Source organism: Camelus dromedarius, unplaced genomic scaffold, assembly GCF_036321535.1.
Source record: "Camelus dromedarius isolate mCamDro1 unplaced genomic scaffold, mCamDro1.pat HAP1_SCAFFOLD_114, whole genome shotgun sequence".
Taxonomy (NCBI): Eukaryota; Metazoa; Chordata; class Mammalia; order Artiodactyla; family Camelidae; genus Camelus; species Camelus dromedarius.
Genome location: NW_026989787.1, coordinates 3182902 through 3210572, shown reverse-complemented (window position 1 = coordinate 3210572; position 27671 = coordinate 3182902). Strand labels below are relative to the sequence as shown.

The window sequence follows — 27671 nt, the reverse complement described above, 5'->3', positions numbered from 1 at the left end:
GGAACTCAGAGGTTTCCTGGGATGCCGGACGTCCCACGTTAAATCTGGGACAGTCCTGGGCAAAGCAGGGCAGCTGATCGCCCTAATATTAATTTGTTTGATTTCACAGTAGCTCCTGGAAAGAGGCACTGCATTTACATCCACTTACAAATAAGGAAACAGGCAGGGAGAATGAAGTTCCGGAGGCCGCAAAGCCAGGGAGAGGGAGAGCCTGGGTCAGAAGGCAACTAGTCTGGTGTCTAAGTGTGCGCTCCCAACCCCTCCCCTTTGCCACCTGGAACCTAGAGGCGACACCAGTGTGATTAACATGTTTTCTGAACAGTCAACCAGGATGATGGGGGCCAAGGGGGTCACTGATCTGTAGGTCCCAGTGCTTGAGACAGGCCTGCCCCTCCCTAAAAATCAGATAAGAAGGGAAAGAAATATTCCTATCTAATAAAACTGAAATTAAAACGTTTCCATCACAGAATGTATGCCCAGCACTAATGAAACAATTTAACAGCATTTTAGTCCTGAGCACAGAGTACAGCGCAGCTGCACAACTTTGGTCACGACAAATAAACAGCAATACTTAACACAAACTGTGTAACAGTCTTTGTGAGTAGATTAAGGTCAACTCCATTTTGTGAAAAATCATCAATATACTGTCACCTCTCTTTTCCATTACATTAAAAGAGCTTTCAAATTTGGGAACCCTCTGTAGACTGATATAAATACCAGACAAAGAGACCACATTTTGACTAACATTCTTGACATGTTTAAATAGGTAAATCGGCTGAACAGTAAACAGCGGGTTGCATTGTATTCCAGATGTATTTTCTGTCACAAAAGCAGATATCTTTACATTCAGCAGTTGGACTCAGATATATTTCCCAGTTAATCCCATTCACAATTTTGCCTAATAAATGCAAGATGACATTTTCCATACAGAACACAGAGTGTTATCTCAGTGTTCAGTTTATGACTATCTTCATCCATGTTTAATTACTGGCAATATCTTCCCCCAGATCTCCTGCATCAGACATTTGACCATCTTGTAAATTTTGAGCCTTCCAAATTCTCACAGTTCGATGACTACAAAATAATAAATTAAAAATGAACATGTGAAAAGATGTGGAAATATAAAGAAATAAGTTCTTAGAATTACTTATCATGGAAACATTTTCTGAAAAGACCTTTAATAGGTGTAAGTAAAAATATACATTATACTATAATTATATCAAAGTTACCCATAATAATGAACTTTAAAATAGCTCCTATTATCAAAGGCTTACAATGTGCCAGCATTGTCACTATGTGTGCCTTACAAAGATGAATGAATTTAATTCTCCTTGCCTACCAAAAGATACAGATAATGCTATTATCCCCTATTTACTGATGAGGAAACTGAGGTCTAGAGAAGTGAAGAAATTTGCCCAAGATCATAAAGTAAGTGATAAAGGCATGATCTGAATCTAGGCAGTCTGGCTCCAGGTTCCTGTCTCCTAAACATCACACTGATATGACAAGGTCAGAGGTCCTTAGGCAAAAGAGCCCAGAGTAAGGTCAGAGTTTAGGGGCCGGGCAGGGACTCCAGGGAGCTAGTGACTCTGTCAACAGTCAGGAAGAATCATGTTCCAGTGAAATCAGCAGAAGCCCACAGGAAAAACGAGGGTATTAAGAAGTGGAATACCACTCTACCTATCATAGAACACAGAGGATGCAAAATTTTTCTGAGAAAACTATTTTTGTTGACCCAACATGTGGGCACTGGGGACCAGTCACTAGGCAGTCACATTTTTCTACCATGTCTCTCATGGCTCTAAAAGGGGAGTGTTGCTTTTCTCTAATTTCCTAATAAATCCAAAGCCAAAAAGAAAGATTTGCCATGGAATTTTATAGTTAAAAAGCTTTTCAAATGTTATGCAGTCCATTTCAAGGATGAAGGACATTTACTGACTTGTCCAGTGTAACACAGTGGAGCACAGAGCAGAGCCTAGAATCCAGGGTTTCCAGTTCTTAATCAATAGTCTTCCCTCCTGTGAGAGTTCTCATCACAGGAATAAAAGGCACACTTTTTCTTTTTTCTTTTTTTTTTTTTGTATCTACATCAGATGATGGATGTTAATTCCTAAATTTATTACGGTAATCATTTCATTATACATGTCAGTCAAATCATTATGCTGCACACCTTAAACTTGTGCAATGCTGTATGTCAATTATATCTCAATAAAACTTGGGGACAAATAATAATCTCATCCACCCACACAGCACATGTACATTGAAAATAGTAAGGGGCTGTGCTCATCCATCCACCCATTTATCCATCTCATTTATCCCATTCAACCATCCACTCAGCACATTTTCATTGAGAGCTTGCTGTGCTCTAGGCACTATTTTAGGTGCCTGGGATGAACATAAAATAAACAAATAAATAAATAATAGAATTTTCTGCCTTTATAGATCATACATTCTAGCAAAAGGAGACAGACAACAAACCACAATAAATAATTAGATTATAAAGTTTATTAGAAAGTAATAAATGTTGTAGAAAAATAAAAGAGCATGGCAAAGGGGAGCAGGAATAGCAGGTCAGAGGAGAGATCACAATTTTAAATAAAATGGCAAGGTGATTCTTCTTGAGGAAGAAAGAACTTAGAAAAATGTCTGAAGGCAAAGTATTCCAGACAAAGAGATCAGCCAGGGCAAATGCCCTAAGGCTGGAGTGAGCCTGCTCTGTTCAAAGACCAGCAGAGAGGTGATCAGTGTTGTCAGAGAAGGAGCCCAGCAGAGGGTGCTAGAAGGTGACATGAGAGAGAACAGATGCTCAGGGGGCTAGGCCCAGTATTGGCTCGTTGCTACGTAAGATGGACAATGACCATGAGCTTTTCAGCCAAGCAGAAACATGATCTGACTTGTGTTTTAAAAAAATTACTCTGGCTTCTGTACTGAGAATATATCACACAAGGGCAAAGACCCTTGTTTAGAAGGCTGTTGTAGTCATCCAGGAGCTGATGGTGACTAGGGTCAGTGAGGCAGCAAAAGACATGGCGAGAAGTGGTTGGATTCTAGATGTAATTTACAGGTACAACACCAACAGAATTTGCTGTTATGGAGTGTGAAAGAAAGGGAGGAATGAAAGTTTCAAGTCTGAGGAACAGAGGAGACAGAGAAGCCATTGACTGAGATGGAGAAGTTTACAGAGCAAGCCTCAGAAAGGCTGGGAGTTCAATTTTCAGCATATGAAATGTAAGATGATCACCACTACTAGTCATGAGAGAAAAACTTGTGCCAGGTTCTCTCTCCTGTTGTAAACAAAGTGAAAACTTGAGAAAATGTAAGGAACATCTGTTTTCAGACACTGGGCAATGGGTAGTTCAGGCTTGTGATCCCTGAGAAAAGGGGAACAGAGAAGGTAAGCTCTGTGACGGACTTGGTTCTGGTCCTGGAATCACCTTCCAGACTACAGCAGGGGGCGGGGGAACCAAGCAGAAAAATCACAGAATGGGAGGTGAAGAGATAGTAAGAAACACCTGGGAAGTATGAAGTCATTGGAATTTGTAAGACCAAGTGGAGAAGAGGAGAGAGCATGCAGAAACAACTGTGGAGCTACAGGGAAAAAATTCCATAAATACACATAGAGGCGAAGCTGCACATGAGTAAAGCCAGGCCCAAAACCAATCACTAGTTAAGTGTAAGTCAGATGACTCCCAGGGCGCACTGAGGGCTGTGAGATGCTCAGGTTCTGACCAGTAGAGCAGAGAGTGTCATCACACGCCTAAGACAGTCAGTAGGGATCCAAGAAGAGCTCAGAACAAGTCTCAGAAAGATGAAGCTGAGCCACAAGCAACTTAACTGCCTGACAGACAAAGCCCAACACTCTTTAAAGGAATATAATATAATCCAGATACTCAAACACAACACTGTCATGTTCAACAGTCAATAAAATATTACTTGACATAAAAAAGGAGGGAAAATGAGACCCATAATCATAAGAAAAATCAATGACAACAGATCCAGGAATCAGATATGACAGAATCACTTCTACAGGGACTGGGAATTACACAGTGCCTCAGTTTTCCCTCCTGTAAGCCAGGGATGATGACAATGCTCCCCTCCTAGTGTTCTCATGAGGACAAAATTTTAGTGCCTGAAAACTCTTAAAACAATGCCTGGCAGATACTAAGCCCTGTACACGTTTGTTAAACAGCAAATATGTAGAACTAATTTGAAAATAGCCCCTCTGATTTTATTGTCTGTTTTCCTGATTTGAAGTTATGTGGTAAATGCATCTGCATCTGATGCACCAGGAGTAAACTGAGGGAAATTTCAGTTCTTTAAAAATAAAACTGGGTCATGGAAGGTACTACAGTACCCTCACACCTCACTGGACAGGCCTCAGGGACGCACAATTCTTTTATAGTCTTATCTGAGTGTCCTATGACTTTGAGGGCTATTAAGTTATTTCCAGTAAACTGTCAAGGACACAACAAGTTTCCCAGGGGATAAACAAAAGCGATGACTCTTAGGAAAGTAATGCATCTTGGAAATTGCATCAATGAAGCATCAAAAGTAAGCACCCTAGAAAAACACAAAATAAATTGGCTTTGATGTTCTTTAAAGATGAGAGAAAGCAAATCTAAATGAAAAGAGGGATTTGAGGAAAATATCACAGATAATAAGAGACACCACAGAAATAGGACAGAGGCTTCAAAATAAAATCAGGGTTATCATGCACTTAGGATAAAAGAATCTGGAAGGTGCTCAAGTTAAATTAAGTAACATAATTGGTGCACAAATGACATGGGGAGGTTTTCAAGATAGATATTCAGGAGAAATCACATTTTATTTGAAGGAGACAAACACCTCACACTATAGTACATATGCTTTCCTTCCCAAAGTGCTTATACACATATCATGTCGTTTTTATGGTCGCATCTCTACACCTCCTTCAAGCACCTTCTTAAGTGTCACTGTCTCAGGGAGGGCCTCACTGACCACTCTCACTGCGCAATGTCCCCACCCCCACCCTGTACTCTCCTCCTTGCTTTGTTTTTCTCCATCGCGCCCATCACCATCTGACATATTTTACTTATTTATTTTCTTTTCATCTCCTTAGAATAAAACTGGGGTTTGTTCATGTTTTGCTCACTTTGCTGTTCCCAACAGCCTAGGACAGTGCCTGGCACACAGGAGAGTCATCATGAATGAGCAAATAAATTAATCAATACAGTCATCAGAATAGGGAGGAAGCAAATATTCATACCATGTATTTTAGAAGAGTTGGGAGAGGTAAAAAGAGGTTTTTTCTTTTTTTTTTTAAAATAATTTGTTCTAAATATGAAGAATGGCAAGTTTGTTGCCTTTCTGGGAAAAAAAAAAAAACTTTAGAAATTAGTCACCTATCAATGATTAAAAAAAATTAAAATCACCAGGAGAAGATCTGGCAGGAGACTTCCCAGTGTAAACAGAGAGCTGATACAGGAGTAACACTAGTATCTTGTACCTGGGGAGCCCGAACTCAGTGCCCACAGTGGGCCTCAGAAAACAGAAATAAGACAGCATGAACAGCCATTAAAGTGACTGCAATAAAAGAAGGATTTCGCATGTTCTGCATTCCCAGATGCTGACAACAGAGCATTCATTAAATCTGAACACGAGCAACCAGTGTAGAGAAATATCACACGGGAAAGCTGACTCAGTAGCAGTAAAAGTGTGGGTGGAATTACCTCCTATGGCTTTGATGGGGCCATCATAACCTGCCATCTCTCTGACGGGCACAAAGTTATCCACGTTCCAGAGTTTCAGAATACCCCCTCTGCAGCCACTGAGCAAAACTGGGTGGCACCATTCCCAGGGCACAGATCCAGTCCTTGTGTGTGTTTGGAACTTGCTGAGAGAAAAAGGAAAAATTATCAGCATAAGAGGAGGCTTCCAAAGAAAATTTTCATATGAAAACAAGTTACAAAAGTTTTTACTGACAAAATTCAATATTTGGAACACTGAATTGGCCTGGAAACTATTTTAAAAAAATTTTGGTATGCAATCACTCTTAGTGATTTAAAGAAATAAGTCTATAATTTGCTCTGCAATTTGCCTCACTAGTTATCATCAGTGTTATCAGCATTAAAGGGTTAGAATATTAAAAATCTATAGAATCTAAAAGACCTGGAAAGTATACAGGATTTTTCAAACATCACTTCCTCTTCAAAGGAGTAATTATCTCACCTTTCTCTAACATGTATTTCATGCAAGTTTGGAAACTTTAACCTGGTATGTAGTCTCTAAGGATTATCTCATAAAGTCACTGCCTTAAATTTTGAACAAGAACAAGAGCCTAAAGCTTTCTGTTGAAGGCTGGAGCTAAACTATACATTTCAAAATGAGTAGGCAATAATTATAAGCTCATACATTATGACCATATTTTATGCATAAAAATATTCCTATGCATAATATAGAAGTTACATCCAAGAATGTACATCTATAAAAGAAAAGCTTTTGAACGCAATGTCTGCATCTGTTGCCAGGTTTTTTCTATCAACATACAGTCTACTTGTTTATTTGCTTTTCATCTGGTTGTCAGCAGGAAAGTGACAGCAACAGCAGGACAAACGCGCCCACACGGAGAGAAGGGAAAGCTGGAACCTGAGAACAAGTTCATATGCTAATTCATTTCTTCCTCTGGGAATTAGGGAAAGCCACCAATATTTGATTGTACTGACAAAACACTTCAACCCAACCATCATTCCACAGGAAATGAGAGAACCACCACTCATGGAGGTATGAACATGCTCCTGCAGAGGAGGCACCATTTACACTGCTCTGACTTTAGCTACACTTAGATTTCTTTGGACTGTGCATACCTAAATCAAAAACAAAACAAAATGAGAAACTGTAACTGCTTTACTCTGAGACCGATTTTATTTAGTAAGCAAATGCACAGGGCAATCCCAGACTTTCCAGTTCTTATCAGGGCCTACTCTCCTCTTATCTAAGAGGTTATCATTCAATGCTAAGTGTTGCCCTTTTCATAATTAATAACCCTGATGGATGACAATGAAACACTCTTGAAGAGGAAGCCCTGACTGATATCATCCTTAAATGATGAAATTCTACTTAGAGGCTCTTCAAGTTCTTATACAGGATACTGGTGACTTTGAAGCACCCAGTCTGTCCCGTGCATTACCTGTAGAAGGTCTTTTTGAGCCAGATCCCGTTTCTTGATTCCATTGTCTCTGGACCCACTAACTAGGTTATCCCCTTGTATGATTATCACTTCAGTGCCATCATAATGAGGGGGCTCAAAACTGCAGGTGGGACTCACAGTTCCAAGAGCCCCTTCAGTTACATCAAACATCTAAATAAAAGCAGAAAGAAAGCAGTCATCCTATTTAACTTACATATAAGTACCTATATGTGTCCATTCATAGAAATACATGAGATGTATATTAACAAGACATGATTTGTTTTGTTGTGATATTTTACTAAGTTAACTAAAAAAAAACTGGCTATGAATGGCTCAGAATGAAACTGAGCCCTATTTTCAGATTACTTTTGCTGACATATTAGGCTTTTAAAGGCAACAATTTTTTCACGTATGAGTGCACAAATGGTATGTTCAATAATAAAAATGCTGGTTATCAATCCAGTTGCTATTCAAATAAGTGACATGATGGTTATTTCAACACTGCTAGTTGGCTCAGCGGTCCTGCTGGTCATCGCAAATACCCCAGAGCTGCTATTCCGAACTTTTCCCTCCCCTCAGTTGCCCTCATCTCTCTCAGCTGTTGACCTTGTGATGTCCTGCAAAGGCTAGTGTGATCAAAAATTAACTTTCTGGACCCTCCTCCCAGTTACAAAAGTTTGCTTTTATCCTCAGACATTCTCTTTCCCATCCCTTCTTTTCAGCTGCTAAAGTGTACTTACTTCTTTCCAAGGTTCACATCTTTGGTCGGACTCTTTTTTGGTCTGATTCATCAACTGCCACCCCTTTTCTGCTCACACTTTCCCTCTCCACTGAGCCCATCTCCCAAGCATTTAAACATGCTCAAGTCTATAGAATACAAATCCCATCCCCTTAACCATTCTCTTTTCAAGTCACTAACTCATTTCTCATCTTTTAATAAAAGTTCCTTTAAAAGGAGCACTTATATGCTTCCTAGATCTCTTTATCACTGTATCCTCTTTTATTCCTGTTGGTTCTTATAGGATTCCCAAGGCTGAGTCATGTCAACTTCTTGCTCCTTTGGCCATATCAACTACTCTAACTTCTTGAACATCTGCTTCTGTTTGACTGGCTCTGAAACACACATGTCTACTTATAACTTATCTTGAGCCTTGGACTTGCCTTTCAAATGGCCTACTGGTCTACACAAGGAAATCCTCAAACTTAACATCTCCAAAATCAAATTATGCATCTCTCTTCATCTGCTACTTGCATAAAACCTGAAGACCATAATATGTTCAGTATAAAAGATGGTGATGATGGGACTTAAGCAGTAGTTGGATGACTGAGCCAAGAAATCTTTAAAATCCCTCCCAACCTATCTTCTGTGACAAGTGATCATATACGTATAAATAATAAGAACAAAATCAGGAACTATGAGTGAGGAAGATCAGGAAGAAAAAGCAAAGGCTAGAAATGAGAAAAAAGAAATATGATTAAGAGAACAGGGTCCTAGGTGTATCTGAATACTTTAAGTCTATCAATAGGAGAATATAATTCAACAACTGTATTATACACACTTTGATGTAATGATCCTTGGAGCTGGTGATGATTAGATCTTGTCCATTGGAAATCTGATCTACAGTTAAGACATATAACAGGGCCTAGTTTTCCTGTTAACTTTCCTGTGGACTGAAACCTTAGAGAAAAAGAAAGAAAGAAAGAAAAAAATTTTGTTTGGAAATATTTCTTAGCATGCTGAGGCTAAGTCTCAACAAAAATAATCTATATTCTTTGATAAAATTATTCATTCATTTTCTTCTGATTTAACTCCACCTCTATACAAGTCTGTTCAAATTAACAGTCAAAAAATGGCCAAACTACGATGGAAGTGTCAGAAGTCCTAAACAAGTTATTCCAAAGTGACTAATGTCATTCAAGTAGTAAACAAAAGGGCATCAAGAGTCCAAAAACTTGCTACAGGTTAATTTTAACTCCACCCTAAGTCCAGGTAAACTTTAACCTGTTAAATGTCTGCATATGTTATAGACATATGACTGATGTTATCAGGCCCGATGTGAAATTGGATTAAAACAACTATGTCACTGATATAACTAGAAAATAGCAATATGGAGAAAGTAAGATTATTTTTTACACACACATATTTTCACACATACACATGCACGTATATGTACACCTATCTTATATACACATGTATACACACATGTGTGGGCACTACGTGCGTACACATGTGCACCAGGACATAGGTAGTCCATTTCATCAGTTATTTTAAAGATATGAAAATTACCAGGAATGTATCTGACTGGTAGAAAAGCATATGATGTCAAATGTCAGGGGTGACAATGAACTTTTTTTCGTAGTCCTGCTTCAAATCAAGCTGCTGGGATACAGAGATATATTTGGCTTCCAGAATATTACCATTTCTTGAACACTCTTTTCTTAGTTACTTTGTTAAGATGAATCTGTATTTAATCATGTTGCTGAAATCAGGCAGGTTTCAAAGGATCTAACTTTTCAGCAGAAAAGAAAGTGTGAAGATTTTCAAAACCTGATCTTTTCTGCCTCTTGTGGTGACTAAGTTTCTTCCTCCATGGTGCTCTGGCTACAAGTTTAACATCTTCAAGAATAAACCAAGTCTTCCTCTCTTTCCTAATTTTCTTAAACAAACACTCATTTTATTTTTCTTCTTTTTATTTTTAAAACAGTACTCAGGGCTGTGTTTCTTCTTTCTCTTTCTCTCTCATTTATTTATATATAAATTAGGTTTATTATACTTTCTCAAACATGCATTAAAATATTACAAGTTATAACTAGCTATTCCTCAAAATTTCTAAAATAAATTGCCCTTTATTTACCACTAACAGATTCCTTCTAGATTGGATTATTATCTGAATTTCCTGAATTGCAGACTGAACTCAGTATCCTGTAATTGCCTGTTCAGTGGCCTTTATCCTCCATTATGAGATGAGTTCTAAGAAGGTGGACCCCACGTTTGTCTGGCTTAGCCTTTATCCCCAGTACCTACCATGGTGCTGGTACAGTGTCTGTCATAATTGATCTTGAATATATATTTGTTAATGAATAAATAAATATTCTCTTGCTGCCAAAATTGAAAGAACTAAAATAAATAGTGGATAAAATCTCATACTTCAATATATCATTTTTCTTTTTTTACTCACTCCATCTTCTTATGACTTCATCTTTTATATATATTATTTCATATTCACTAAAATCCTGTGAGGATTTATGTGCAAAGTTGTAAAGTTTATAAACTGAAAAATTTGAGATATAAGATGCATGACTGATGTTACAAAAAATAATTCTTTCAAAGGTACTAATGCAGTTAGGATGGGAGTCTTGGTCTCTTCTTAGTAAACAGTACAACTGGAGACATATATTAAGGAAGGCTGTTTTCCTTCATATATATTTTCCCCAGCAATGGAGATAAAAGAAGGAAAATTGGGAGTTTGCTAATGAGGAAAGAAGAGATATTTAGGAGTGTTGTATTCAGCAGAAAAGCCCAAGATTTTATATTAACTTCTGGGGTTATAAAAATTAGACTTCACATGCACTAATGATAAGTGAAAAAATATATTTGCCATATAAAAGAAATATATTTTCCTTTAAAATTCTGCCTTTTAAGATCCCACATTCTGACCGCATTTCCAGAAGCTGCACAGAGGAAGGTGCCAGTTGGGTTTAGTGCAATTTGACTGATCTGGTTTTCCCCAGAAGGAATAGCAACTGTCCGGCTGGTACTTGCAGAACAGGCATCTCCAAGAGGAACTTGACCTGAAGACCTTAACAGAGGTGAAACAGCAAGGTAAGTCACATTTCTGGGTAACAGTTAGGCTTAGAATGCCTTAAATTCCTAGGAAACTGGCTGCAGGCAACCAGATCTGGTCACTGTAAGCAGCTTACCCAGCACAGCACTTCACACACACGTGACTGGCACTTATAAATAAACATTTTGACAGATAAATAAATGAATGAATGAAGAAAACAAGATGACATGGCTTTAAACTCAATTTGCAAGTCTCTTAAACACTGGGAATTATGGGTCCTGAATTAAGGATGACCTCAATATGATTCAGAAAAGATTAGATGACAATGATTTAAAAACTCAGCAAGTGATGCAGTGCCACAGAGGTAATTCATTTTCCTGCAGTTTCCAGAAGCCCCCTGAGGGGCAAGCCTACCGATATTCTTTCATATGTAAGATTTGCCCTTTTCAGTTAAACACACTGAGGAATTTTAAAATTATTTTTAGTTTTTGTTTACTTTAACCCAATCATATATGGATTAGTTACTATTGCTTAACCATAACTTACTTCTATTTCCTCTGCTAAATTCTAAATGGCAAGTGTATTTTTAAATTTGGGAACATTTTCTCAGTTAACTTCTAAAATATCAAGTTATAATCAGTCTTTTCAAATTAGATTTTAGTCAGTCAACTGGATGGGTAAATTTCTAACATAAGATAACAGTGTTCTTTTTCTACAAAACTTCCCTCAAGAGACTTGTATTCAATACAGTAAATAATTAGTAGTTCTCAACATGCAAAATAGAATTTAATGTTAGTAAACCCCACTGTACAAATTAGTAAAAACTAACCACTCCTATGCTCCCTACTCTTATTTAAACCAACAGAGTTCACCCTAATTTTAATTATGTAAAACAGTTCATCAACCTTATGGCAAAAAGAATCATCTGCTCTACATTTTAAAGACATACATGATAAGAAACACAGGAAACAAACTCATCGTCCAATTATCCAACACAACCTAAAGTTATAAAATATGGTCTAACCTCAAGGCAGTGATAAGTCCTAAAAAAAACAAAACAAAACAACAAAAAAAGCCCTCTCAGTTATTCAATACATGCTAATTAAATGTTGCAAGTACTTCTTCACCATCTACAATGGTGATTCCAGCCATTTTCCAGGGAGTGGTATTCATTTGAAGCATGTAAATCATTTAACTATACAAGTAATAAATACTATGAAAATTTAATTCCTTAGTTATTTGGTTAGGGAGGAAATATGAAATGTGTACTTAGTCACAGACCAAATATGACTTCTCCCTTCCTGTTTAATATTGAGCTCTTATATATTATTTTCTCAATAGTTTTTTTCACCTTACTTTATCGGCATTCTTACTGTAAACACTTTAACATTCCTTGCAAGTAGACAGGTATAAATAAACAAAAATGCACTCACAGACCTATCTTTTCTCATATTTATAAACAAGGACTATTTGCCCCTTATGCTATTTGCCTTTAAGTTACTTACATTAGCATTTGAATGCACTTTGCTGAGTCTCTGATATCCCACACCTTAATATAAGATGTTGACACTGTGAAGACCAAACTTGTATAATATAGTATTTTACAGATATGACATTGTTGGGATGACCCCCCAGTGACATTATCCCATACTTTACAAGTACGATCTAAAACAAGGAAAAAAGAGGAAATACTGTCGATATGAACTAAATTAGACTCGCTTAACAATAACAATTTCTCTTCTATGAGGAAAAAAATGAGATAAGAAAACAGTAATTATTCCATTCACCTGAAACAGGCATCCTAACTCCATCCCTGACACTTTGCAGCAGGTTCAAGGGCAAAGGAGGTGTGAAGGATTGGATGAAAGCTAGGGATGCATCATGAGGTATTAAAAAAATAATTACACAAAATTTTGAAATAGACATACGAAAAGAGTCTTACGCCAAATTGCCCCTGAATCTTAAACAGCCATCCTAAATCAGCTGTTTCAAAATCTGCTCTTAGCTCCTGAACACTCCATACTCATAAATACACACACGTTTCTTTTCCAGGAGTCATTGATGGATTTTATCTTTGACTCAAAAAACATAATTGTAAAACTATTCTATTTTGTTTTTCTGACATGCTGAATGTGTAATTATACTGGAGAAATCAATTTAACTTGAATCATTAGGAAATTATATTTTTACAGAGTAAATTGTTTTTTAATGGGGGAATTGCTGGCCATTATTCACAACGCATAAGCTAGACTCTTGTATTTCCCTCATAGACAATGAACAAAAATGTTCGCTGATTAAACTGAGTCTTGGAACATCCCTAAATGCTAAAAAACAAAAACAAAAACAAAAAAAAACCTAGCTCCCCAAATTCCTATACATGCTTCCTTCTCATCGTCCTAGTCTCATTGCCCATTGTCATGTATATTCTACCTTTCAACTCAATTGGATTTAGTTTCCAAACCACTTCTTTTCTTTTCTTTTTTTTAAGGATTAGATTTATTCATTTATTTCTGCTTGGAAGAGGTACCGGGGATTGAACGCAGGACCTCGTTTATGTTGAGCATGTGCTCTACCACTTGAGCTATACAGCCCCCTCCCCCCAAATCCACTTCTGCCTCCACATCTCTGCTTCTGCTCTTCTGTGATCTTGGTTGCCAGTCCTTACCTGTCAATAGCAACAATCCTGTAAGGTTCATCCTAAATACCTCCTTATCAAAGCTTTCCGTATTTTTACAACTTGGCATAATCTCTCCCTTTCCTGAAACCCCAAAACCCTTAGTCTCTAATTTTTCATCTCATTTATAGTTGATTATTTTAGCTGCCTGCCATTTTACCAAAGGGGTTAAGAGCACAGGCTTGGAGACAAATAGACCTAGGTTTCCAATCCTGGCTCTTCCACTTTCTAGCTAAGTTTATCTGGGGAAATTATTTAACTTCTTGAATCTTCAGTCTCTTCATCTGTAAAAATGAGGATGCAATATGTGTCATTGGGGTTGTTGTGAAAATTAAGTGAGATGTAATTTGCATACTGTCCAGTGCAGCCTCTGACATACAGGAACTTTTCAAGAAACGGGGGCTGCTACCCACCTTACTCTCTCTGCCACACTGTACATTGCAATGGCCTTTTGTAGATTTCTACGCAGCCTGCGTTACTAAGCTCAGGGCGTTGCATACATAAGACGCTCAACTACCGAAGAGATGTATCCCCTCGCCATTCTACTCACATCACATCAACAGAGGTTTTCCTTTCTTACCTACCATGCAGTGATCTTATGTTTTATATAATTCAGGGGTTGAACCATATTATCCCTCAGATTTTTATGAGTCTTAAACAGTTTGACATTTTTTTCAAAACCTGTTCAACGTAATCATTTTTAAAAGATCTATTATGTATCTAATGACACAACAACTAGCACCTTTGATCCAGTGAGGAGAAATCATAGCCCCCACACAGAGCCCAGCTGTTGTGCGCCCTTCAGATGTGTGTGTGTGCACACACTGAAGTGGGGGCGTTCTGATTCATTTTGAAGCTGGAAGTGGGTTGATTATGCCCCTGAGCTGGGAGAAAAATAAACAGAGCTTTACTTCAGTAGCTGTATCATGAAACTACTTTTAATTTTTTTCTCTGACTTTAAGAAGTCTTTCCAAGCAATTAGTAATAAAATCCATACTGGTCCCTTGTCTCATTTTTTAGGCAAAGGGACACAATGTGAAACAGTAAAAGCCGTGATGGCATGCATCAACTAATCAGGTGTCAGCTAGCAAGTGCCTTCTGCAAGGAGCAAAGCCAGTGCTGCATCTGGATTTTCTTATTAGTAATTTAATCTCTTTCAAATTTAATGAAGTAATATTGGGAGCTATTCAAGTATAGTGAATTCTGACAGGTAAGAAAGTATAAATGATGATTAACTGGAAGATGTGACTCTGTCAGGCTGGAGTATAATTCTACATCAAAAAAGACATTCTGAAGAAAGTATAACACATATCACCTAAAGTACTAAGAAACCAAATTTGAAACCAATTTGAAGAAATATAAGAATATCTGTATAGACAGAAATTCTAAAGGGAGAATGGCTCAAAAATAGCAAAAACTTTAAAACTCTTAACAGTGTCAAAGAAAAAAAAATTAAGAGTAAAATGTTAAGAGAACAGTGAGGCTCTTTAGGGAGCTTTATGATAAATTTAATATTTCTAAGTTTCTGCTTTATGCCATTGGACTGTGAACTGTGGAAATAGAAAGTTTATCAAAACACTGTCCTTATCCTACAAGAATTTAAGACAGGATCTGAATTGAAATAACTGTATGAGGAAGACTAAAAATGAGTGTGAATTAAGACATAATAAATATGTAGGTTGACTGTAACTGTGCTTCAGAGCAGGAAGAAAAATTACGCTGAAATATGCCCATCATCTAAGACAGATGGCATACTATGAGGGCAGATGCGGGCATGAAACCAAGCTTTCTGTTTCCATCTTCTTGATGAATGAGAACAGCCTTCATGATGCAAGGTGCGGGGATAATTAAGAAGAAATGTAAGCCCAAGATAAGTTAGAACTGATAATTAAGACTTATTCAATGAGTTCAAGTGCTTCTGTTTCTGAAACACTATGTCACAGGGTTTTGAAAATATATACTATTGTGGAGGCAAAACCATTGTTGGTACACTGGATCAATAAAAGGGATAAAACACATAGACCCAATTTTCTAGGAAGGAGAAAAATAGTGGATTTCAGAGGTTACAGATGAGTAACTCTTGTTGAGTCTCACAGAGGAAAACATTAAATAAATATAAACACTTAAATGCTTATATAAATGCTCATATAAGATAACATGGGGAAGTTCACTAATCTCATGGGGAAGTTCTTTGTAGAATCAATAGACAGCATGTTAGGAGAATGTCATATTACAATATATGTTGACTCCAGAAAGGTCCATACAAAAAGCTTTTCAAATGACATCCTTGTAGATGTGGTGAGTAAGAAAAACACTATTGTAGTAAGTAAGGTAGTTTTCCATCAGTGCTGAAGAACCACACCTAAAGGGTCCATGTTCCTGTCAGTCTGGAAAGAGGTCTTCAATATCTAGTCAGTCTTTCCTCAGAAACAAAGACAGACATGGCATGTTTATTAAATTGATATATTAAAGAGATGCACTGCCTAGAAAAAATCACAAACAAAATTCATTTAGGTACATACCTACCACTAAAATATTCAATGGAAAAAAAATAAGCATAAAATTTAAGTTGAAGATAGAAGAGAATGCTCCAAGTAGGAAAGGGGCTTAACTCAATTTTACAAGCTAAATAAATTTGTTTATTTATATGAGATCAATGGCTTAACAATTTTTGATTCCTCTACCAACATTTTCAATGACTTGTGCAATACAAGTAAATATCTCAGAAGAAAGCAAGAGAGTTACTATATTCTGCTGAGGCCACATCTGAAATGAGATTGAGCTCTGGATGCCACATTCTAAGAAGAACTCTGAAAAATGGGAGATTTTTCCAAAACCGCGGAAGCAGAAAGAAGGATCCTAGACTATATCATATTAGGAGCAGATGAATCTAAAACTATTGAGATGATAAGAGAACTTCCATTAGAGAGAGCATACAAAAGCACAGTTAAATGGCTGAATATTTAAAAGATCTGTCAGATACCCACAAAAAGATGTACTGGATTAATTCTACTAGAGCTCAAGAGGGCTGATGAAAGGCCAATGGATAGAAATTTAAAGGAGGTAAATTTAGGCTCAGGATTTTTTAAAATCCTTTATTTTTAGGGTTTAGTTATATTGATTTCAAAAAATGAAGGGAGTTCCTCGTTACTAGAAATAATACCAGGAACTGTTACCACATGGATGTGTAATGACAAAATCCAAAGTATTATTTGCATACATGCATCAGTTTGAGATTTTTGAAACTAATGCTCAGTAACTTGTTGGTAATCTAAAAATTTAACCAGAACTGTAATGGGAGCAAAACCTCCTCAAAAGTCTGAATCTGCCATTTCAAAAGCTTAACTGATGTGGGGTTTAAAAGCTATGAACTGAAGCCATCAAATTATAACTATTGCTTCATATGTTGAAAAGTTATGATCTAATACACAGTCAACTGCTACTGTTACTTCGAAAACAGAATATGTATGTATATATGTATGTATGTACGTATGTATGTGTATTTTAAGAAGCTGACTATAAAGAAAAAAATCCATGATAACAGCCTAAGAGTTGCATGATCTGCATTTAATGACACAAATCACCCTAAGGAAAAAAAAAAAGAAAAAACTAAACAGTACCCTCAGTTATATAATACTATGTCTCCAAAAATTTCCTTCATTCAGATCATTCTCTTTATCCTGAGAATCTATTAAATGTTCCCTTCATGACATAACATCCAACACAATTCTGTCATGTCAAAGGTTGTAATATTACAAAAGTAAATACTTGCCTCCAGTGACTTAATGTATGGCCCAGCCTAGAGACCAGGATGCCTTTTTTTCATTCTTACTTGTTTTTATTTTTTCAGACCTTTGAAGAAAAAGAATTTCAACACTAAATAAAGAATTTTATTCATTAGATACTGAAAAATACTCTCATATTCTCAGAATATTAGGGTTAATATTTTATAGAGATTACCTTATATAAAAGATAATAGAAAAAATACAGAAATTGGAAACATACATCCTTGGTATTTCTTTTCTATTAAAATTAATCTATTCACATTCTGGAATATATAAATCAACTTCAAAATTGTTTAAGTTAAGGTTAAACACTGCAAACTTACACAACAGATCTGATCTGAAGGAAAAATAATGCTTACTTTTGTTCCATTCAAAACCAGCAGTCTTGCAATGCTGTGAATGAGATTAATTTCCTCCCCCTTCCCCCACTTGCCTTCTGGAGGATCTACTGATGATCAGGAAAATGGCCATAAGACATGGTGGGGGGGGGGAAGTGCAAAGGGAAAGGAGACAAAATGATTAGTGGAAAGAGGAAATGATAGAAAGAAAAAGAAATTAAGGGTCCAAAAAATCTGTAACATGAAAAAATGCAACATTGTTATTTCTAAAATAGCATTTACTAGTTAAAAATAATAATTATTTTTTAAAACCTCTTTTTCTTTCTATTTCTTTCTATACTTTAGGTACCATAGTATCCTTTTTCCCCTAGCATACCTTTTTTCATCACAAACCCTGCCATAAACTTCTTATTTAAAATCAATAAACCAACATGAAAAACTACCTATTCACCTCCCACAATTTGAGGGGGCAATATTCACTGAGGAAATTAATTTTCATAGATCTAAATTTCTTTTAAAGAAAACTTTTAGATTATAGACAGAAAACAAATAGCACAATTTTTTATGTTATTATACAAAAAAGTCTGCCACTACTTTGTCTGAGAGTTATGATCACAAAAATATATTATATATATATATATTAAAATTTATGGTTAAAAATGTTAGTGCATTGACATTTACCAGTTATGAATGCAACAAAAATGGGGCTTGCTTAAAGTTTCTAGGAAGGCATTTTAGAACATCACTGAAAGGTCAGAAGGTAGGAAAGACAGAAAGAACCTGTGTATCTCTGACACAGAAGAGTCACTTTTATCAGATCTACAGGGAAAGAGTCAGAATTATGAGGAGAAAGACTGCAGATGGTAACAGGCGGACACTGAGGCTGAGCTGATGCAATGGTATGAATAATAGAAACACAGCAAACATTTCCTTTAATGGGCCCTGCTTTCCTATTTGCACTGGATATCAGCAAATTCAATATACACCTAAATTAGCTACAATATTTTGTTCTTATATTTTCTACCAAGATTTGGGGAGGGGGAACTTTCTATTACTGATCCATGGAACCGATCTGTCCTCGCTTTCTAAAATGTAGCCCCTGAAGAGGAACGCCATCAAGTAAATGAAATCCATCACTTCAAGGTGCTATTTAATCTGACTAGTACTAGAAAACTTTTCCCATTTCAATAACCATTAATGAATTTTATTCCTCTTGATAATTACTTTAGAGTCTCATATGAAAATTACACAAATACATGTCTGTGTGGGGAGTGAGTCAGTCAAAATTTAATAACCTTTGATTTAACTCATCTCAAAAACGTGGAGGTCTTCTGCCTAGTCAGTCCCTCAGCAACAGCAGGGAGGTTTTGGTGGGATTTTAAAAATAAGTGAGCCATTCCTGTCAGCCTGACCCTGAATCCTCCAGTACTGACAGTAAGTCTGGTTATTATATTAAATATTTAGCATGTAGAATCATACAATAGGCTTGGGAAGAATGAGGACAGAGTGAGTGCTGGCATGTCATGTCATCAGAAACAATGTGTTTGACCTAACTTCTAGCAGGTGAAATATGCTAGTCTCAAAAAGGAGCCCAAAAGAAAGTGATTCAGAAGGTAGGTGAGGGTTTGGGTTAAGTCAGTTATTCTAAGTTTTAATTTATAGAGATGACAATGCAGTTAAATGATTGGTAGCTGATAAACCGTTTCAGTAAAAAACATGGAACTATGATTAGACTGTCAAGATTATCAAAAGACTGACAAACTTTTATGACCGTAAATACAAGGTGGACAAAATTTACTAATTCTTCATATCACTAGTGAAAATGGAATTCCTACAGACATTCCTAATGCTGTGCTCTTTTCTCAGTTAAATGAGAGGTATGATTTAACAACATTCAAGACTCTTTTAATACTTGTTTTTAAATTTAAAAAATCACCTAACTAGATCACCTTAAAGAACATATCATATACTGATTAAACTATATTAAAATTTAATCAAGAATTTTATCCATAAATTAAGTAGATTAAAGATTACTTCAAAATAATCATGTATCTAAGTCTACAGAGCCATTTAGCATGATCAAACATGCCAGACAGATCTTAAACAGTATCCTGTAATTTCAGAAATTGTTGATATATGTAGGAAGATCATAGCATAGAAAACAAGTTGGCATGGGAGGCTGGATATCAAGTACATACGTCCACAACATTATAATTCAAAATCAAAGCAGACAAGTCAGAGTTAATAAATACTTTATGGCAACACCTTTAGTATGAAATTTTTACAAGAGAGATTCTGGCTCAATGTGGGGATACTTTTTCACTTCAACTTTGATGAAAATAGTATTTTCCCTACCCCTCCAACTTTTCTTTCCCCAACAGCCCACCCTGAGTTCTACCCTCTCCACCTCTCCACCTATAAAGGTACTCTTATTTTTCAAGAACACAATGACTCAAGTTTTGTGGTGGATTTGTAGAACAAGCAAATGGTAACATGTTACACATATGTGACACGGTCTTTGTCAGCTGTTATATCCACCAAAGATAAAATAATATGCCACTTTTCAAGGCAGGATATTGGATTAGAGGCTTCTATGGGCTCAATGAACATGAAGAGTCCCAAGAAATTTCAACTTCAAGTGATCACAAAGATATTTCAATTCTAATTGACTTGCAAAAGGAAAAGGCAAGGCAAGTGCTGAAGTGAAGCAATGCAAATCTACAGCAGGGAATAATGTTCAACAGGAAAATAAATTCATCTAATTTTGTGTATATGGTTCATTTCCCATTGGAAAAACACATAAAATACAGCATGAGTTCACAAGTCAGACTCCACCTCCCACACAGAGAGAGCTAAGTGTTCTCTCTGGATTGTATTGAAATGCTCAGGAATATTATAACCTATAGTTGGGACTCTTTAACATAATGACTTACTTATCCTGCTGAACTGATGTGTTTCCCTGAGAAACAGTGAGACGATTAAAAACATTCAGTTCATTACGGGGCCAGCTTGGTGGGGAAGAAGGAGGTGAAGGCTAGCCTCTGAAGTTCCAGAATCTGAGCTACAAGGAAAAAAAGTTAAATAGGTGGCTATTTATTTGTTAGAAATGTTGTAAGAAACATGCTTTAAAAAAAAAAAAAGCTTCTCAATAGAGAACTCCTTCCTTCCTTCCTTTCTTCCTCTCTTCCTTTTTCATAAGATAAAATGCACTCTGAACAATTTAATTCTTTTCCCCTACTGGATTGTGTTACATTGGCCAAAAGATGGCACTAAAGAAAAAGTTCTGTTGGCTAAAATCTAAACTCAGTATGAATAAATCAAGGCAAATTTAAAATTATACAATTTTACACTTGAGATCAAGATGCTCACTTTACAGATGAGGGAAGAGACCCTGAGAGATTAAGAGGGATTTGCTTATTCAACTGATTAATTCATTTATTTTTTAATTATTTATTTGCTCCATCCCTTATCTCCTAGTTATTCTTTGAGATATTTGATTCATTAGAAACCGATAAATTACATCTTTAAATACAGGAAGCAAGGATGATTAGGACAATTTCCATGACATTCAAGGCAGCTAAACCAGTGGTCAAAGTAGAGAGTGTGCATGATGGTACAGGGGAGGGGATGGTATAAGATCACTCACTTGGGTACAGAAAATACCCAAAAACTTCTTTTCATATTTAATACTGAAGAAATTGGCTTTGCCAATATTTGAACAGAGATTGCCATTGATGATCTCACTTAAGACCATGTCAGAGATCTACCTGCCTTCTGCAGCCTGTGAGGTGACCTGAGGGAAATGTGAGTGTGCCGCAGGTAGAAGGATACAGGGGCTCTAACCCATTTGTAACTTTCTGCTTGTTGTGGTGTTGCAATTTACAAATGCCCAGGTAAGTGGACCATCGGATTATATTATATACCGTTAGGCAGACTAACCCTCACAAAACAAACTCTCACAAAACACACACATAGCTTCTAAAAGAGTTCAACAACAAAAAATTAAGGATAATACCAATTTAAATATGAAAGAACAGCAAGAAAGCACCATAACTCACACATCTTCTAACACTAGATTTTTTTCAACCACTTTAAAGCGGTGAAATCAATGTGTTTTATTCAGATAACAGTAACAGTCAGAATTAATTTCAAATTTTTCTAGAAGACTATTTGAGTTACAGTTTTAATAAACCTCTCCTCAAAGGTATATTAACTTCACAATGAGATACACAGATAATTGAAAAATAAGAGTACATGATCAATTTATTTTACAGGTATGTGTGAGACCCAGAAAATTAGAAGACCACAAGCTGACAGCTGATTCAATTGTCTTAAGTCAAATCAGTCACAATCCCAGAGTCAGCCTAAATATGGAGAATAATTCCACTGCTGTCCTTTAGCATCTCAGTGCTGCTGATGTTTTATACACCCTATCAGATAAAAAAGCAATAGTAACTGACTGCCTTTGTTCCTTGGTCTTTGGGTTTTCTGCTTTCTCACACACCTTTCTTCTTGCTATGGGGGGAGGCTCTGGTGGGTTTTTTTCTGACAGAGATGACTGTCTAGAACTAAGAGAGAAAAAGATTCTGTAATCATCTAATTTTAAATATATACATAGAATGTTGGCAATTGAACCTAAATTTTTAATAGATTACTAAGTAGAACTTGAAAAAGGTTACTTGGGAATAAAAGATAGAACTAGGATAGGAAAATATTACATGAGTTATTTTTAATTAATGGGAGCTTGACAACTGTATATTTAATTTTTAAATTGGCAATCTTATCAAAAACATATAAGCCTATTATCTTTGAACATAAACATCAATGCTCTACTGCGAAATAGCTAACATGAATTTTTAAATTTTAAATGTCTTTAAGTTTGATTAAAACTGCTTTAGGTGAAGAAAAATTGTCTTTACAATTTTTCAAGAACAAAAATATTAGAATATCAGAATATGAGAAACAATGAAATTTAATGAATTATTATTTACAGAGTCACAAAAGAATACTACAGGTGAGCACAAAAAGTGTTTTACTTAACTAGTATTTAAGTATTAGTTAGCTATGTAAGTTTTGGTTAAAAATATTCTTGTTTTATTATAAATTTTAAATGTTGAATAATGGCTATGTAACTAATAATTTAAGGCTGATTTTTGTGTACAGTGGTAATGAATTTTAATTGGAAAAAAAATGAAATTTTGCTATCCTTGGCTACTTATACTAATAAGGAAAAAAAACACCAAGGAATTAGAAAGCAGATCCTCAGAACGGGCTTAAAGTGATTCCTACCTGAAAGTGAAAACTAAATGTAACCAAACTTCATGTGCCTGATTTTTCTAATCAAAGGAAATCACGTTTTAGAAGTTCTGGATCATTTAAGTCATAGGCCTACTTAGGTGAATAATTTTATTTTATGCAATAAAAGTCATGAATTAATGTGTTATAAGAGTTACCGTACCAGCATGTGACCAGCTCTTAAATTTGTACAGAATCACACAAGCATCTTAATTGATGAAAACTTGAAAATAAATCATGTGAAGAGACAGTATCTAAAAGATATTTTCTACAACCTGTCATGAATGATAACATTTTTAAAAAGAAAAAGGCAAAAAGAAGATATTCTGGATTCCAGATCATAGATTTAGTCTTGAATTTCCAAAAGTCGCTATTCATCTGACAGACTAAATGCTGAACACATGGGAGTTCCTAAAATCTGGTCTCAGTTCTGTATCACTACCTTCACCAAAAGCTTTTCTTCTACTGTTATCTTATCAAAAAAGCACTGAAGCCATAAGCCATACTAGTTAGCAATCTTTATCAGCAAATTCAATAGTTAATCACATAGGCCACCTCAATCACAAGCAAGAAAGTTCTGCCATCTTCAAAATTAATTTTGGAACTAAAGGTAGCAGATGGGCTTACTGAATGGAAGACAATGAAAATACCTTCATAAGATGAAGAAAGTTATGAGAAACAGATATTCAAGTTGGGGGCGGGGAGTTTGTTATATTTTATTATTTGCAGAGTCATCTAGTATGTGCCATTTTTTGGCACTATTTCTCAATGCAGTCATGTGTTCATATAGTAAATCATTTGCTAGATCATATATGAGGGTTAGTTTGAAAAAAGTCATTAAAAATCTTTACCAGTGAATGACTGATGTAGTTGTAATACAACTAACAAACAAAACACACACACTGGCCTGTGTAGGAAAATCTTTCTTCTCAAGATAATTATGAACAATTTCTAAATAAAATCTGTTTTGAGTAGAATGTTTCTTGTTAAGATGATCACAGTTGGGAAACGTTCCCTCCTTCAACTCTTTAATAACACAACAACAATTCTTTGTGTATACACTCATCCCAGACATGCAATGTCTTCAAGGCAAAGGATTAGGAAAGTTCAAAATGGATTAAGTTGGTAACTGACATCTGCATTTTTCTTTAACAGTGTCAGCAAAAGTCTACTCACCTGCCCAGGCTCTTAGAATGAGGATGTACTCATGACTCAGAGCAAACTGGAGAGGCTCCAAGGTTCTGTTTGCTGTAATGATTTTACAGGTGGCACTTTAACCTACATTTGTTTCTAAATAAGTTTTGTCTGTAATTCACATCTCAGCCTTCATAAAAATGATAATCTTTAAGAAAGACCCTAAAACTTAGAAATAGGACACAGCAATTTCAACAAAGAACATCTCATTTAGATTATTCCGAATATTCAAAAAGTTAGGGGACACGACACCTGGCAGAAATTACTTTGAAAACTAGAGATCTTATTTACATAATTAAAAAAAGAAATAAGAAATTAGCAATATATATATATATATTGAAAAAGAAAAGAAAAGTCAAAAGAAAGGAAGTTAGTGTAGCTGGGCCAGACTTGCATGCTGCCTCTCTTAGAATCGAAGCCAGAAGGGGGAGGGAGCTCTTTTTCCCTAGCACAAGTACTGGTCTCAGTATTCATTCTAACCTCTTGCCCTTCTGCAACAGGTGTAAAAGGGCCAGGCAAGAAGGCATCTCCTGCACTAGTGTCTGAAGGTAAAAACATTTAGCATGTCTTTCCCTAGCAAGTGTGTCAAACATAGCACGTATGACAGTGACAAGCCAGAGCTACAGCCAGGGAAGACTTTTGGGGGTCATAATCATAGCCAACATTTGTATATGCTTATTGGATGCCAGAAATTGTTGTAAACACTTTATTATATTAGCATATACTATCATTATCCCAGTTCACAAGTGAGAAAACAGAGGCACACAGAAGCTAAAAGTCCGAAGTCACAGTTAGTAAGTGGTAAAGCCAGATTCTAAACCAGGCAATCTGCCTCCAGCATTACTGCGCTCTCCTGACACTCGTGGCCCGCTCCCTCAATGTCTCATAAAAAGAAAGAAAGAAATTAAACCAACAGATAATTGCAGGGGATTTCAACTCAATTTTGATTTTTCCCATGCTTAGATGATTTATTTAATGTAAACTTTATTTTAATACCGATTTTTATATTTGTGGCCCAATTTTCATGACCCTGCCCCCTGATGTCTTAACTGGATGTTTAATCTGCCTGTTGGATATCCAACGCCAGCCCATGCTAGCTTTTGGCAGCATGGTGAGGCAGGTGAAGGTTAATTTTCCCTAGAATCTAAATTCACCATAAGCATTCCCTTCCATACTCCAGGAAAATCAAGGGACTACCTTGTTGTAAATGCTTAGAGTTGGATGTTATCACTAATGTATTAGATAATCAAGGTGTTTGCCACATTATAAACCTTTAGAGTGCAGAAACCCTGTTGTATTCAACTTTACATCACTTGCATTTAACATAGTGCATTACCTATTTAAAATACATAGCCAACTTCGTTTATTCAATGAGTGAAAAATAAATGATTTGAGATCCTTTCAGGCATCTTCGCAGTTCAAAAGGGGTGGCAGAGAGCAAGAGAAAACTTTTGGAAAGAAAAAGCCCTGCAGACGCGCATCCCCCACCACCCCAGGCCCCCTGCAGCCGGCGCACCTCCACTCCAGGGCGCCCGCCCGCCCTCGGTCCATCCCTCCGCTCGCTCCCAGCTGCGGCGCCTCGCACTTGACTTGAGTCCCCGCCGCGCTCGTCTTCGCCGCCGGGATCTGCCGCCCCGCGCCATGGAGCCGGCCGCGGGCAGCGAGCGCCGCATCCTCCGCGGTACCCGCGGGCCCGCCTCCACCAGGGGCCACGCGCCCTTGGCAGCCGTCCCCGGCCGGGCCCGAGGGGAATCGGCAGCTGCGGATCAGCGAGGGCGGCCAGTTCAGCGATGGGCTGGAGGATCGAGGCTTGCTAGAAAGCAGCCCTCGACCAAGACCTCACGAAGCCCAGAACCACAGGAAGAAGGCATTGGGGGCCTCCTGGTTCTCATTATTGGCACACAGGCCCTGGCAGAAGCTGCCTTCAGTGCTTTTAGCTGAGCATCCTCTGAAGAAATGCTGCGGTCTATTTTGTGCTTGGAGATGAGAGTGATGGATGCACAGGTTTGGGGGGCACTTCTCTTCTCAGAACTGGCAAGGCTCACATTTTAAATAGTGTGTCCATTGCAAATAAAGACAATTGCCCTTCACTGCCAAAAAAAAAAAAAAAAAAAAAAAGAAGAAGAAGAAAGAAAGAAAGAAAGAAAAGCCCTGCAGGCCAGTCTTATGTCCTGTCAATTCTCTCCGCTGCCAGTGGAATCATTTCCCGGGCCTTCCTAACCACAGTGGTGTTTTCAGGAGATGGCCTTGAGGCCACCCCTTCACATCTCTCCTGGGGATCCTACAAGGGCATGAATAACAAGGCCTTCACAGGGCCCGAGACACAAAGTTACCTTAAGAGATTATCTCCCCGACTTAAGACTGGATCCAAACTACACTAGAATGTTTTCTTTGAGTCTGGGTACCTTCTGCTTAGTCACTTAGAATAATAAAATGCAAAACACATGTTACCAAGCCGGTGGCTCAAGGACCACTCATGAAGCCTGTCAATGTGCTTTGATTGGCAAGGCCATTATTTTAAAGATAAAGAAATTCTCCGTTGAAATTCATATTTAAGGCTTCTCTTGAAAAAAATTGAGAATCTGGTAGCCTTAGGCCCATATTCCATCATGGCAAAAATGAGCAAGGGCAGAGTGGTGGCACTTGTTTTAGATGGGGCATGTCCTCTTCAGGTAACCACACTGATCCCCCTGCTAATTGTCTTACATCCAACCAAAATACTCACCTGCATCACCTGGCTGACCACTGTGGGCCTCGAATCCACCCTGCCCAGTAGCACAGTATTGTTCTTTCAGGTCCTGATTCCACCCATTCATTCAGCAGATATTTACTAAGCACTGCAAAAATCCAAAAACATCTTAAGGTGGTTATAATTCACCTAGCAGCTGCCAACACTCAGCCTGAAATATATCATGTGCGTCTTACACATTTAACAGTATGTATTACTCATATTTTTTAAACTTCACAAGTATCCATTATAGCCTCAGTTTTTAAAACAAAATGATGATTAAGAGTTGGCCTATTCAAACCACTTCTGGAGACAATTAAACAAAATAAATAAGGAACACTTAAGAACATATTAGAAAGCTAAAATTTCAAAAAACTCCTATCAATCTAAACTATTTTGAAGGACTGCTCTCCATAATCATCTCTTATCTGGTGGGAAAAGTGCAAGAATAGAGTAGGTCACAAGCCCCATAAAGGAGAAAACTGTTCAATATAGCTTTTTGTTCTAAGGGGAACACGATAAAGCACTAACCTTCCCACACGTGAGACCTTTGGTGAAAACATGCCCACCTGCGAGCCTGTGAAGAGCCGAGCCTGCGCCCTCCATGTTCAATAGGAATCATGAAGAACAGCATTAAGAGTGTTCACGTGGTATTTTCAAATCTCCTTACTTTGTTTTTAGGTTTCACTTCACCACGAAGCTTCATA

At 37.0% G+C, this 27671-nt stretch overlaps 1 pseudogene; it reads right to left on the bottom strand.

Moving 5' to 3' along the window:
* Positions 1-641: 641 nt before the first annotated feature.
* LOC135320678 (kinesin-like protein KIF21A) lies at positions 642-27052 on the bottom strand (annotated as a pseudogene).
* Positions 27053-27671: the final 619 nt, after the last annotated feature.